The sequence below is a fragment of the Felis catus genome, chromosome A1, assembly GCF_018350175.1.
Source record: "Felis catus isolate Fca126 chromosome A1, F.catus_Fca126_mat1.0, whole genome shotgun sequence".
NCBI lineage: Eukaryota > Metazoa > Chordata > Mammalia > Carnivora > Felidae > Felis > Felis catus.
The window spans coordinates 97,033,035-97,045,741 of record NC_058368.1 but is presented as its reverse complement, the minus strand read 5'-3'; the positions used below and the strand labels follow the sequence as shown (position 1 = coordinate 97,045,741).

At 41.0% G+C, this 12,707-nt stretch overlaps 1 protein-coding gene across 3 annotated transcripts in view; it reads left to right on the top strand.

The window, feature by feature from the left end:
- Window positions 1–12,707, top strand: part of DTWD2 (DTW domain containing 2) — a 462,321-nt gene that overhangs the window by 318,659 nt on the left and 130,955 nt on the right. The window lies entirely within an intron of this gene.

Below are 12,707 nucleotides of genomic sequence, written 5' to 3'. Positions count from 1 at the left end.
AAAGGGGTGAACAGGAAGGAGACAAGAAAATACTTGCTGTCTTGGAGAGCAAGAGAAGAGAGACAGAAACTAAATAAGCAAAGAAATAAACAGGACATTTTAGATAGTTCTCTGTGCTTTAAAAACAAAAAAGGCAGTGTGATGTTGTAGAGATTGATGGGGTGGGTGGTGTGGGAAGGCCTGAGGAGAGAATTCTTGATCCCTGAAAGATGGGGAGGACAGGCATGTAAATGGCTGGGAGTGGGGTAGGGTAGAGGGGATAGTTTAGGCAAAGACAAAGGTCTAGGGATAGGGACAAGCTTGAAATATTTAAGAACCATAGAGAAAGCCCAAGTGGCTTGGGAGGAGGTGAGTGAGAGTAGTTTCAATAATATGAAGTGGGAATAGGAGGCAAAGGTCAGATCATTCAGGGCATTTTAGGCCATATGTGGCAGGAAACCAAAGGCACACTAAAATTGGGTTATTTGGAGAAGGTTTTGATGTGGGCAGGGTTAAGGTAAAGCAACAGGGGTTAGTGCAGTATCCCAGGGCTGGTGACTGTGAACTGGCAGGGAGGAGGCTTATGGGGGGCGGGGGGAACGATCCCTTCATTCCCCTCCATGTTTCAAAGCTCCCATGGATTCCTCCTGCTGGTGAAAGGAACCAGAAGCAGGAAGGCAGGGGAAGCCAATGATTGGAGGCCCAATGATGGAGGCCACCCAAGAGGAGCCCACCATGGTCTAGACAAGAGTCTAGCTCACCCTGCTTACAAATTTGGATTTTCATCCCATGAATAATGGAAGGCCACTGGGGGATACTGATAAGGGGAGTGACATGGTCTGATGTCTGTTTTGAAGACATTACTGCAGCTGCTGTATGGAATATGGCTGCAGGCACACTGCCCTGTTGAGAGACCCATCCAATGGCCCATGTTTGCACACCCCCCCACCCACCTTGCACAACAGGATCCAGTCACTGTAAAGGGCTGCTAGCACTCCCTTTTGTGGCAAAGCTGGTGGATCAGCTGTTCAGGGCCACCCATAATGGCTGGATGTCTCTTGAAGTTCATGAGTGGCATGGGGGAGGTGGGACGGTAATCACACAGCTGTGTGGGGGACAGACCATGGCACTCTTTCTAGTTTTCAGTTTGGTCTGAAACTCAACTCTGGGTTGCCTGGCTCACAGTGGCCTTCCCTCACATAAAACTACCCTGAGTGCTGCATGTCCCTCAATGTGCAGGCAGAGAGCATCATTGCGGAGGAGCTCAGCTGAAAGGGGTCATCTCTTGTCCCCCAGTAGGGACTGTTTGCTAGGGCTCTTCGCTCTTGTTTCTGTTTATGGCATCATGATAATCTTGGCCATTCCAGGGATGTGATCTCTCTCAATTGGGCTTTTGTGAAGGCAAATTGGATCTGAAAGAAATTTTTTTAGAGAAAATGTCATAATAGATGGGCCATCCTGGAAAGAAAGTGTATAATATGTGTGTGTGTGCCTATGTGTGTGTTTATGGGGAGTTGGGGGCAGAGGAGGAGGGAGTGGCACAGAGGGAGAAGAGAGAAAGTGCAAGGTTTTGACAACAGTTTCATGAGTTCAACTTACCTTCCAAAAATGTTTTGTAGAAAATGTCGTAAGTTGCCCAGATTGAGGATAAAGGCAAAATCTTTGAAACTTAAAAAGCAACACACACATAAAACTTTACTTTTGGGTTACAAGTGTTTGACTTATCAGTCTGAGGCATTGTGATGCTGCTTATAGTTTGTGTTGCTATCTGTACTTCTGATTTTAAGGGAGGGTCATGCTAAAAATCTATAGAAGGAGTATTTATTGTAGAGTCAAAAACCAACTTAACTTTTGACTACATCACAAGTCTCAGGCTATCCTAATTTGGTTGGAAGCTTAAAGTATGAATGATATATTTCTGTTGTCAAATAGAATTTTGATAACATAGAAAAAAATGACTAGGTTTTAAGTTAGTTTTAAAAGATATTTTTAGGGGCGCCTGGGTGGATCATTCAGTTAAGTGTCTGACTCTTGATTTCAGCTCAGGTGATGATCTCACAGTTCATGGGCTCAAGCCCTGCATAGAGCTCTGTGCTGACACTGTGCAGCCTGCTTGGGATTCGCTCTCTCCTTCTCTCTGACCCTCTCTTGCTCACACTCTCTCCCTCCCTCTCTCTCTCAAAATAAATAAATAAATAAATAAATAAATAAATAAATAAATAAATAAATAAATAAATATTTTTTTTTAATTTTTTTTTTCAGCGTTTATTTATTTTTGGGACAGAGAGAGACAGAGCATGAACGGAGGAGGGGCAGAGAGAGAGGGAGACACAGAATCGGAACCAGGCTCCAGGCTCTGAGCCATCAGCCCAGAGCCTGACGCGGGGCTCGAACTCACGGACCGCGAGATCGTGACCTGGCTGAAGTCGGACGCTTAACCGACTGTGCCACCCAGGCGCCCCTATAATTTTTTAAATTAAAAAGACATTTTCAAAGACAGATCACAGTTTTCCAGATTGGAATTACTAGTGAATAAACCAAATGTTAATGATGGGTAGTATTTTAACACTCTGTTTCAGATACATTGATCTAAATTGTTCAAGAATCTTTGAATAGTTAGTTCGTATTCAAGGGACAGCTATCATGTAATGAGATGGCTTTTAACAAACTCATTAAAACGCATTCAATTGGCAAAAAATAAATTGAATGTGGACTATTTGTAAGGCAAGTGAACGAAACTGAAATGCATGAGGCACAGTCTCTGCCCCCAAGGAGTGTATGTATTGTAATAATTTTGCACTTCAGTATAATCACCTTGGGAAGCTATCGCTTTTTTCAGTGAGATCACTTCTGCTAAATGTCTAGGAACTCCTTTGGATTTGGCTTCAGAGCACTTTAACACATTTGCACATGTGCACGTACACACACACACCCCACCACACATGCAGGTGTACCTGTTGACACTTTCCAGTCTTTAGAAAAGGGTTCAGCCAAAGAGGGCCTCAAGTGAAATCCAGCCTACTGCCTGTTTGGTATGACTCCAGAGTTAAGAATGGTTTTTACATTTTTAAGTGGTTGAAAAAAATCAAAAGAAAAATAATATATTGTGACACATGAAAATTACATGAAATTCACATTCCAATGATCAAAAATAATGTTTTGTTGGAACACAGCAATGTTTATTCATTTATACACCCTCATATATGGCAGCTTTCATGCTACAATGGCAGAGGTTAGTAGTTTTGACAGAGACCATATGGCCCTCAAAGCCTGAAATATTTATTATGTGGTCCTTTGCAGAATCCTGTTTTTAGGATCATATCTAATTTGTTTTTTAAAGATTTTTCAATTAGATCCTCTACCTTCTTTCAAAGATTCGACTCTGAGTTACTCTTTTACTCTTCTCCCATTTTCAAAAACCTCTTTTTCAGAATTAAAAGATTTCATATCGCTTTATGGACATTCAGGAGAATCTTGATCAGATTTTGAGGTAATCCCCAAAAAGTTCCCAAATACTGTGAGCAATGGTCACATTATTACTACACTGATGGAGGAAAGTCCCTGAGTTCGTTAGGATTTAAGGAATATGGAGAAGAAGAATCCCCCTCAGTAGACCCCCAAGAAGACCTCAGAGATGTATGGAACAGTGTTCAGGTACCAGAGAAACATATGAGTCCACTCTCTTTGCCCTAGTGTGTCTCTGCCTCTCTGTTGTGTTCACTGTGATTCTCTCCTTCTGAGGCTGTTGACTGCCATCTCTCTTTCCTACATTCCCTACCCCATGGCCTGTATTTACTGGTGGCTTCCATTGTCTCATTGCTTTGGCTTCTTCTCTCTGGGTCTTTTGTATCCTTCTTGGTGTCTCATGCTCAGATGTTCTAGAAAGGATGATCTTAGTGGGTCTGTCAGTCAGTACCCAGTGAAGTGTATCTTTGATGCACAGAGTGATTGACCTAGGTCCCTCCCACTTAGTGGGGCAGTCCATCGATGACTGTAGGGCAGGGAGAAAAAGGAGCCTGAATAGTGACATGTTATCCCCATTTGGAGCCTGTTTTCTCTTAGTCATCTGTTTGTCCTTAATATGCACTGGCATATGGATGTCCAGGCATCAGGGATACTGCTCAAACTATAGGTGTCCTCCCCATTATTGAGGTCAACAACCAATGGATATCAACTTGGTGAATCAATATGGTGAAGAAATGCTAGCTGTGGCCCAATTACTGGGAGCTGACTATAAAATATTTCAAGAGGAAAACAAACACAGATGTCATTAGGCATTATATAGGTAAGTTGAAAGGAGAGCAAGTCAGGTTAAGGCAAGTTTGAAATACTCAGTAGTGGTCACCCTGTAACATTTAAACTGGGATTCCAGTATAGCCTAACCCAAACCTGTTTACATATCTGCAATTTTAGTTCCCTGCAGCAAAAATTTGATTTGGTTTTTAATAAGTTCATCAGAAGATGCAGAGGTCCTCATTTGAGATCAAGAAATTTGAGCCTTTAAAATAAACTGTCTGTACTTTCAAATTCCAGCCCTATTTACTATCTCCTGGACCCATCCCTCTATCTGTTGTCATTTTCTCCCATTTTACATAGAGTCAAAGTAAACCAGAAGATAATACATTCATTTCAGAGACAGTTTGCTTTGGTCTAGACAAGGGTCTAGGACTCACAGAAATGAATGTGACTTCACCCCCTTAGGCCACATTAGATACTCCCAATGGCTCTGCACAGGTAACAATCCCTAGTTATTGATTTCTCTGTGACAGTCACATCTGCCTTTCTAGTACATCTGGGACCCTCCAGTGGTGTAGATGGGATTCTCTCTGGAGAATTTAGCTCTTTTTAATGCTGTTTTGAATCCATCTGGACCTTGGATCTCCTCCTCTGGGAAGCAAAGGAGGTGAAGGAGATGGCCATAAACACTCTGACTTTGGTACTATCGCAGGACCAAGTGGCCATGACTTGGACAGTATTAAAGGTAGATACCTACAAGGATTATTGTGTATTAGGAATTAAGAATTAAAATGCTTCTTAGGGTTGTAGCACAGGAAGATATATACAGGAAGGGTAAGGAAAGAGGTTATTTATACATTCTTCTATGGCCTTTTTAAAATTTATTTTTATTATTTATTTATTTTTTCAGTGTTTTTAATTTTATTTTTCTTATAGCAATGGTGGTCTCTGTCAAACTGTTTCTACTTTGATGTTTTTTTTTAAATATGAAATTTATTGTCAAATTGGTTTCCATACAGCACCCAGTGCTCATCCCAACAGGTGCCCTTCTCAATGCCCATCACCCACTTTCCCCTCTCCCCTACCCCCCATCGACCCTTAGTTTATTCTCAGTTTTTAAGAGTCTCCCATGGTTTGGCTCCCTCCCTCTCTAACTTTTTTTTTTTCCCCTTCCCCTCCCCCATGGTCTTCTGTAAGTTTCTCAGGATCCACATAAGAGTGAAAACACATGGTATCTGTCTTTCTTTGCATGACTTATTTCACTTAGCATAACACTCTCCAGTTCCATCCACATTGCTACAAAAGGCCATATTTCATTCTTTCTCATTGCCAAGTAGTATTCCATTGTATATATAAACCACAACTTCTTTATCCATTCATCAGTTGATGGACATTTAGTCTCTTTCCATAATTTAGCTATTGTTGAAAGTGCTGCTATAAACATTGGGGTACAAAGTGCCCCTATGCATCAGCACTCTTGTATCCCTCGGGTAAATTCCTACCAGTGCTATTGCTGGGTCATAGGGTAGATCTATTTTTAATTTTTTGAGGAACCTCCACACTATTTTCCAGAGTGGCTGCACCAGTTTGCATTCCCACCAACAGTGCAAGAGGGTTCCTGTTTCTCCACATCCTCTCCAGCATCTACAGTCTCCTGATTTGTTCATTTTAGCCACTCTGACTGGTGTGAGGTGACATCTCAGTGTGGTTTTGATTTCTATTTCCCTGATGAGGGGTGACATTAAGCATCTTTTCATGTGCCTGTTGGCCATCTGGATGTCTTCTTTAGAGAATTGTCTATTCATGTCTTCTGCCCATTTCTTCACTGGATTATTTGTTTTTTGGGTGTGGAGTTTGGTGAGTTCTTCATACATTTTAGATACCAGCCCTTTGTCTGATATGTCATTTGCAAATATCTTTTCCCATTCTATCGGTTGCCTTTTAGTTTTGTTGATTGTTTCCTTTGCTGTGAAGAAGCTTTTTATCTTCATGAGGTCCCAATAGTTAATTTTTTGCTTTTAATTCCCTTGCCTTTGGAGATATGTCAAGTAAGAAATTGCTGTGGCTGAGGTCAGAGAGGTTTTTTTCCTGCTTTCTCCTCTGGGGTTTTGATGGTTTCCTGTCTCACATTCAGGTCCTTCATCCATTTTGAGTTTACTTGTGTGAATGGTGTAAGAAAGTAGTCTAGTTTCATTCCTCTGCAAGTTGCTGTCCAGTTCTCCCAGCACCACTTGTTAAAGATACTGTCTTTTTTCCATTGGATATTCTTCCCTTTGTCAAATATTAGTTGCCCATACATTTGTGGGTCCAATTCTGGGGTCTCTATTCTATTCCATTGGTCTATGTGTCTGTTTTTGTGCCAATATCATACTGTCTTGATGATTACAGCTTTGTAGTAGAGGCTAAAGTCTGGGATTGTGTTACCTCCTACTTTGGTCTTCTTCTTCAATATTACTTTGGCTATTTGGAGTCTTTTGTGGTTCCATACAAATTTTAGGATTGCTTGTTCTAGCTTTGAGAAGAATGCTGGTGCAATTTTGATTGGGATTGCATTGAATGTGTAGATTGCTTTGGGTAGTATTGACATTTTAACAATATTTATTCTTCCAGTCCATGAACATGGAATGTTTTTCTATTTCTTTGTATCTTCTTCAATTTTCTTCGTAAGCTTTCTATAGTTTTTGGCATACAGATCTTTTACATCTTTAGTTAGATTTATCCCTAGGTATTTTATGCTTCTTGGTACAATTGTGAATGGGATCAGTTTCTTTATTTGTCTTTCTGTTGCTTCATTATTAGTGTATAAGAATGAAACTTATTTCCGTACATTGATTTTGTATCCTGCAACTTTGCTAAATTCATGTATCAGTTCTAGCAGACTTTTGGTGGAATCTGTCAGGTTTTCCATGTATAATATCATGTCATCTGCAAAAAGTGAAAGCTTCACTTCATCTCTGCCAATTTTGATGCCTTTGATTTCCTTTTGTTGTCTGATTGCTAATGCTAGAACTTCCAACACTATGTTAAACAACAGCAGTGAGAGTTGACATCCCTGTCGTGTTCCTGATCTCAGGGAAAAAGCTCTCAGTTTTTCCCCATTGAGGATGATATTAGCTGTGGGCTTTTCATAAATGGCTTTTATGATGTTTAAGTATGTTCCTTCTATCCTGACTTTCTCTAGGGTTTTTATTAAGAAAGGATGCTGAATTTTGTCCAATGCTTTTTCTGCATTGATTGACAGGATCATATGGTTCTTATCTTTTCTTTTATTAATGTGATGTATCACATTGGTTGATTTGCAAATATTGAACCAGCCCTGCAGCCCAGGAATGAATCCCACTTGATCATGGTGAATAATTCTTTTTACACGCTGTTGCATTCAATTTGCTAGTATCTTGTTGACAATTTTTGCATCCATATTCATTAGGGATATTGGCCTGTAGTTCTCTTTTTTGGCTGGGTCTCTGTCTGGTTTAGGAATCAAAGTAATGCTGGCTTCATAGAATGAGTCTTAAAGTTTTCCTTCCCTTTCTTTTTTTTGGAACAGCTTGAGAAGGATAGGTACTATCTCTGCTTTAAATGTCTGGTAGAATTCACCAGGGAAGCCATCTGGTCCTGGGCTCTTATTTGTTGGGAGATTTTTGATAACTGATTCAATTTCTTCGGTGGTTGTGGGTCTGTTCAAATTTTCTATTTCTTCCTGTTTGAGTTTGGGAACTGTGTGGGTGCTTAGGAACTTGTCCATTTCTTCCAGGTTGTCCAGTTTATTGGCATATAATTTTTCACAGCATTCCCTGATAATTGCTTGTATTTCTGAGGGATTAGTTGTAATAATTCCATTTTCACTCATGATTTCATCTATTTGGGTAATCTCCCTTTTCTTTTTGAGAAACCTGGCTAGAGGTTTATGAATTTTGTTTATTTTTTTCAAAAAACCAACTCTTGGTTTCATTGATATGCTCTATAGTTTTTTTTAGATTCTATGTTGTTTATTTCTGCTCTGATCTTTATTATTTTTCTTCTTCTGCTGGGTTTGGGGTGCGTTTGCTGTTCTGCTTCTGTTGCCTTTAGGTGTGCTGTTAGATTTTGTATTTGGGATTTTTCTTGTTTCTTGAGATAGGCGTGGATTGCAATGTATTTTCCTCTAAGGACTGCCTTCGCTGCATCCCAAAGCATTTGGATTGTTGTATTTTCATTTTCGTTTGTTTCCATATATTTTTAAATTTCTTCTCTAATTGCCTGGTTGACCCATTCATTCTTTAGTAGGGTGTTCTTTAACGTCCATGCTTTTGGAGGTTTTCCAGACTTTTTCCTGTGGTTGATTTCAAGTTTCATAGCACTGTGGTCTGAAAGTGTGCATGGTATGATCGCAATTCTTCTATGCTTATGAAGGGCTGTTTTGTGACCCAGTATGTGATCTATCTTGGAAAATGTTCCATGTGCACTCGAGAAGAAAGCATATTCTGTTTCTTTGGGAGGCAGAGTTCTAAATATATCTGTCAAGTCCATCTGATCCAATGTATCAGTCAGGGCCCTTGTTTCTTTATTGATTCTGTGTCTAGATGATCTATCCATTGTTGTAAGTGGGGTATTAACTTACACTGCAATTACCACTTTCTTATCAATAAGGTTGCTTATGATTGTGATTAACTGTTTTATATATTTGGGGGCTTTCTTATTCGGAGCATAGACATTTATAATTGTTAGCTCTTCCTGATGGATAGACCCTGTAATTATATAATGCCCTTCTTCTTGTTACAACCTTTAATTTAAAGTCTAGTTTGTCTGTTATAAGTATGGCTACTCCAGCTTTCTTTTGACTTCCAGTAGCATGATAGATAGTTCTCCATCCCCTTGCTTTCAATCTGAAGGTGTCCTCTGGTCTAAAATGTATCTCTTGTAGACAGCAGATAGATGGGTCTTGGTCTTTTTTTTTTTTTTTTTTTTTTATCAATTCTGGTACCCTTTGTCTTTTGGTTGGAGCATTTAGTCCATTTACATTCAGTGTTATTATAGAAAGATATGGGTTTAGAATCGTTGTGATGTCTGTACATTTCATGCTTGGAGAGATGTCTCTGGTACTTTGTGGTCCTTGCAACATTTCACTCACAGAATCCCCCTTAGGATCTCTTGTAGGGCTGGTTTAGCGGTGATGAATTCCTTCACTTTTTGTTTGCTTGGGAAAACCTTTATCTCTCCTTCTATTCTGAATGACAGACTTGCTGGATAAAGGGTTCTTGGCTGCATATTTTTTCTGTTCATCACATTGAAGATTTCCTGCCATTTCTTTCTGGCCTGCCAAGTTTCAGTAGATAGGTCTGCTACTACCCTTATGTGTCTACCTTTGTAACTTAGGGCCTGTTTATCCCTAGCTGCTTTCAGAATTCTCTCTTTATCCTTGTATCACAATTTCACTATGATATATCTTGCAGAGGATTGATTCAAGTTACATCTGAAGGGAGTTCTCTGTGCCTCTTGGATTTCAATGTCTGTTTCCTTCCCCAGATTAAGGAAGTTCTCAGCTATGATTTGTTCAAGTACACCTTCATCCCCTTTCTCTCTCTCTTCTTCTGGAATTCCTATGATATGGATATTGTTCCGTTTGATTGCATCACTTAGTTCTCTAATTCTCCCCTTATACTCCTGGATTTTTTTATCTCTCTTTTTCTCAGCTCCCTCTTTTTCCATAATTTTATCTTTTAATTCACTTATTCTCTCCTCTGCCTCTTCAATTCGTGCTGTGGCAACCTCCATTTTATTTTGCAGCTCATTTATAGCATTTTTTAGCTCCTCCTGTTTCTTAGTCCCTTGATCTCTGTAGCAGTAGATTCTCTGCTGTCCTCTATGCTTTTTTCAAGCCCAGAGATTAATTTTTTCTTTTTTTCAATATATAAAATTTATTGTCAAATTGGTTTCCATACAACACCCAGTGCTCATCCCAAAAGGTGCCCTCCTCAATACCCATCACCCACCCTCCCCTCCCTCCCACCCCCCATCAACCCTCAGTTTGTTCTCAGTCCAGAGATTAATTTTATGACTATCATTCTAAATTCTTGTTCTGTTATACTGCTTAAATCAGTTTTGATCAATTTGTTATCTGTCACTACTTCCTGGAGTTTCTTTTGAGGAGAATTCTTCCGTTTTGTCATTTTGGGTAGTCCCTGCGGTAGCTCCCAACTCCAGGGCCCTTCCCCTGTGCTGTCCAGAGAAACATGTGTTGGTGCACAGGGCCACCGTCAGACCCAATGTCTGCCCCCAGCCCACCACTGGGGCCATAGTCAGACTGGTGTGTACCTTATCTTCCCCTCTCCCAGGGGCAGGAGTCACTGTGGAGTGGTGTGGACCCTGTATGGGCTGCTTGCACACTGCCAGTCTTGTGCTTTGATGGGATCTGGCCAAGGGCGTATTAGCTGGGGTGGATCTGCAAGGTGCACAGGGGCGGGAGTGGCAGGCTTAGCTAGCTTTGCTGTATGCCTTTTTTTAAAAGAAATTTTAAAAATGTTTATTAATTTTTGAGAAAGCACAGGTGGGGGGAGGGGTGGAGAGAAGGGGGACAGAGGATCCAAATCAGGCTCCATGCTCACAGCAGCAAGCCCGATGTGGGCTTGAATTCATGAACTGTGAGATAATGACCGAGTTGAAGTCAGATGCTCAATCAACTGAACCACCCAGGCATCTTCTATGGTATATTTTAAAACGTAACTATTATCATTTCCCTTTCTAGTATCCTCCCTCCAGATGATCTTACCTTTGCCATCAAATGGCCTGAGTTGTCTCAAACACATGAGTGAACTTTGAGTAGCTGCCACTTTCTACCTCATCAAGTAGTTACCACCTAAATGCTCCTCTTCATGAGAGAATAAAAAGCAAAAGCAAAAACAAAAACAGAAACACAAAAAAAACAAAACCTACCACAGCCTTATCCCCTTGGCCATACTTGTTTGTCTCTGTAGGAACATGGCGGAAGGGGACTGCTGTGGTAAAGCTAGATGCCTGGCTGGTAGCGCAGCTTAACAGCATGCTGGGTGAAGTTAATTAACCCATCCAGATAAGAGACAGAAGCAAGAAGCACATTTCAGAGCGCCAGACAGTTTTGAGCATCAGGATAATTTTGGAGGGAGTAAGATATTTTGAAGTTATGCAGGGATCTCTATTAAAGTGATAACAGCTGGTACCAGCTTGACGAATCAAGGAATTTTTATAAGAAAGACAAACTGCACACTTCCTGTGAAACACAGCCAGATTAATATTATCAGGGATCACGGCAAAAGCACTTGCTACTGTCAAATCAACACACGGTCTCATTGACCTTTTAGAAAAGGATGACAATAGGTTTAGCAAAAGCCAGCAAACTATGTTGAAAGGCCGGAGGTGAATGGTGGGAGGTCTGAGCAATTTTACTAAACCAGCCAGTTGACAATAATGGGTAAATGGTCTTCTCCCTTGAGAACCTGGGGATAGATGTGGCCGCCCATTGGTAAGCCTGCGCGTTGCTTGCAGGGCACTTTACTACTGACTGTCTTTGCCTTTTTTGGAAGGCATTTCTTTCATGAATCTGAACCTCGTGACTGATAAGTGTTCTTTGGCCTTGACAAGAAAGGCTCAGCTTTGCTTCAGGATTTGTTTTCTGCCAAAGCCACGGCCTTGAAGCCCCGAGGTATCTGCCTCGCAGCCCAAGGCCATTATCCGGGCAGCACATTTCCATTTCCTTGAACATTATCTCTTAAAGGTGTAATGAACCTTTGTGAGGAGATCCCACCATAGTTATCTTTCTAGGGGGCCATAAGGAGTTTTGTCAGTTTAAGTCTAATTTAGGTGCCTGTTGCTTGCCTTTTTCTGTGCATACACACACACACACACACACACACACACACACACACACACACACAGCCGGCCTCTTATTGTACTTGAATACAATTCTTTCGTTTCTTCTTCCCACCCTCAGCCAAAGGTAACAATTGAATTAGGTCCCGTGGTATGAAATCCATTTCTCATTTGTGAGCCCGAGCCCACTTCTGCTGATCGCAGAGCTCACAGAATTCCGAGTGACCCTCCTCAGGAGACTTGACTCCAAGGGCAATGGGGCCGGCCTCTCCAGAGGAACCGGGATGCTGATGGCCCCATCTTTCTCTGTGGCTCAGTAATGAGGCCCATTATTGACAGTGCCCTCTCTGCTCACTGACTCGCTTAGCATTTTTCTTTTCAATTTGGATCTTGGCCCGCACTGTGCCCCTCTCATGAAGCACGTGCCATTAGGATTTTAAAATAATGGGGAGAACGCTATGGCACCGCTTGCTGGCGATACGACTCTCAAACTGTCTACAGATTGCCGAGTCAGTGAAATGTTTTGACAGAGAGAAATATGTGTTGTCAACATTGCTTTCCCCGTGCTTGAGAAGGGAAATTGAAACTGTTCTTCAGCAGGGTTCAGATGTTGATGACTAGAATGATCTCCTCAAAACAAATGACTACAGACCATTTTGTTTTCCTTT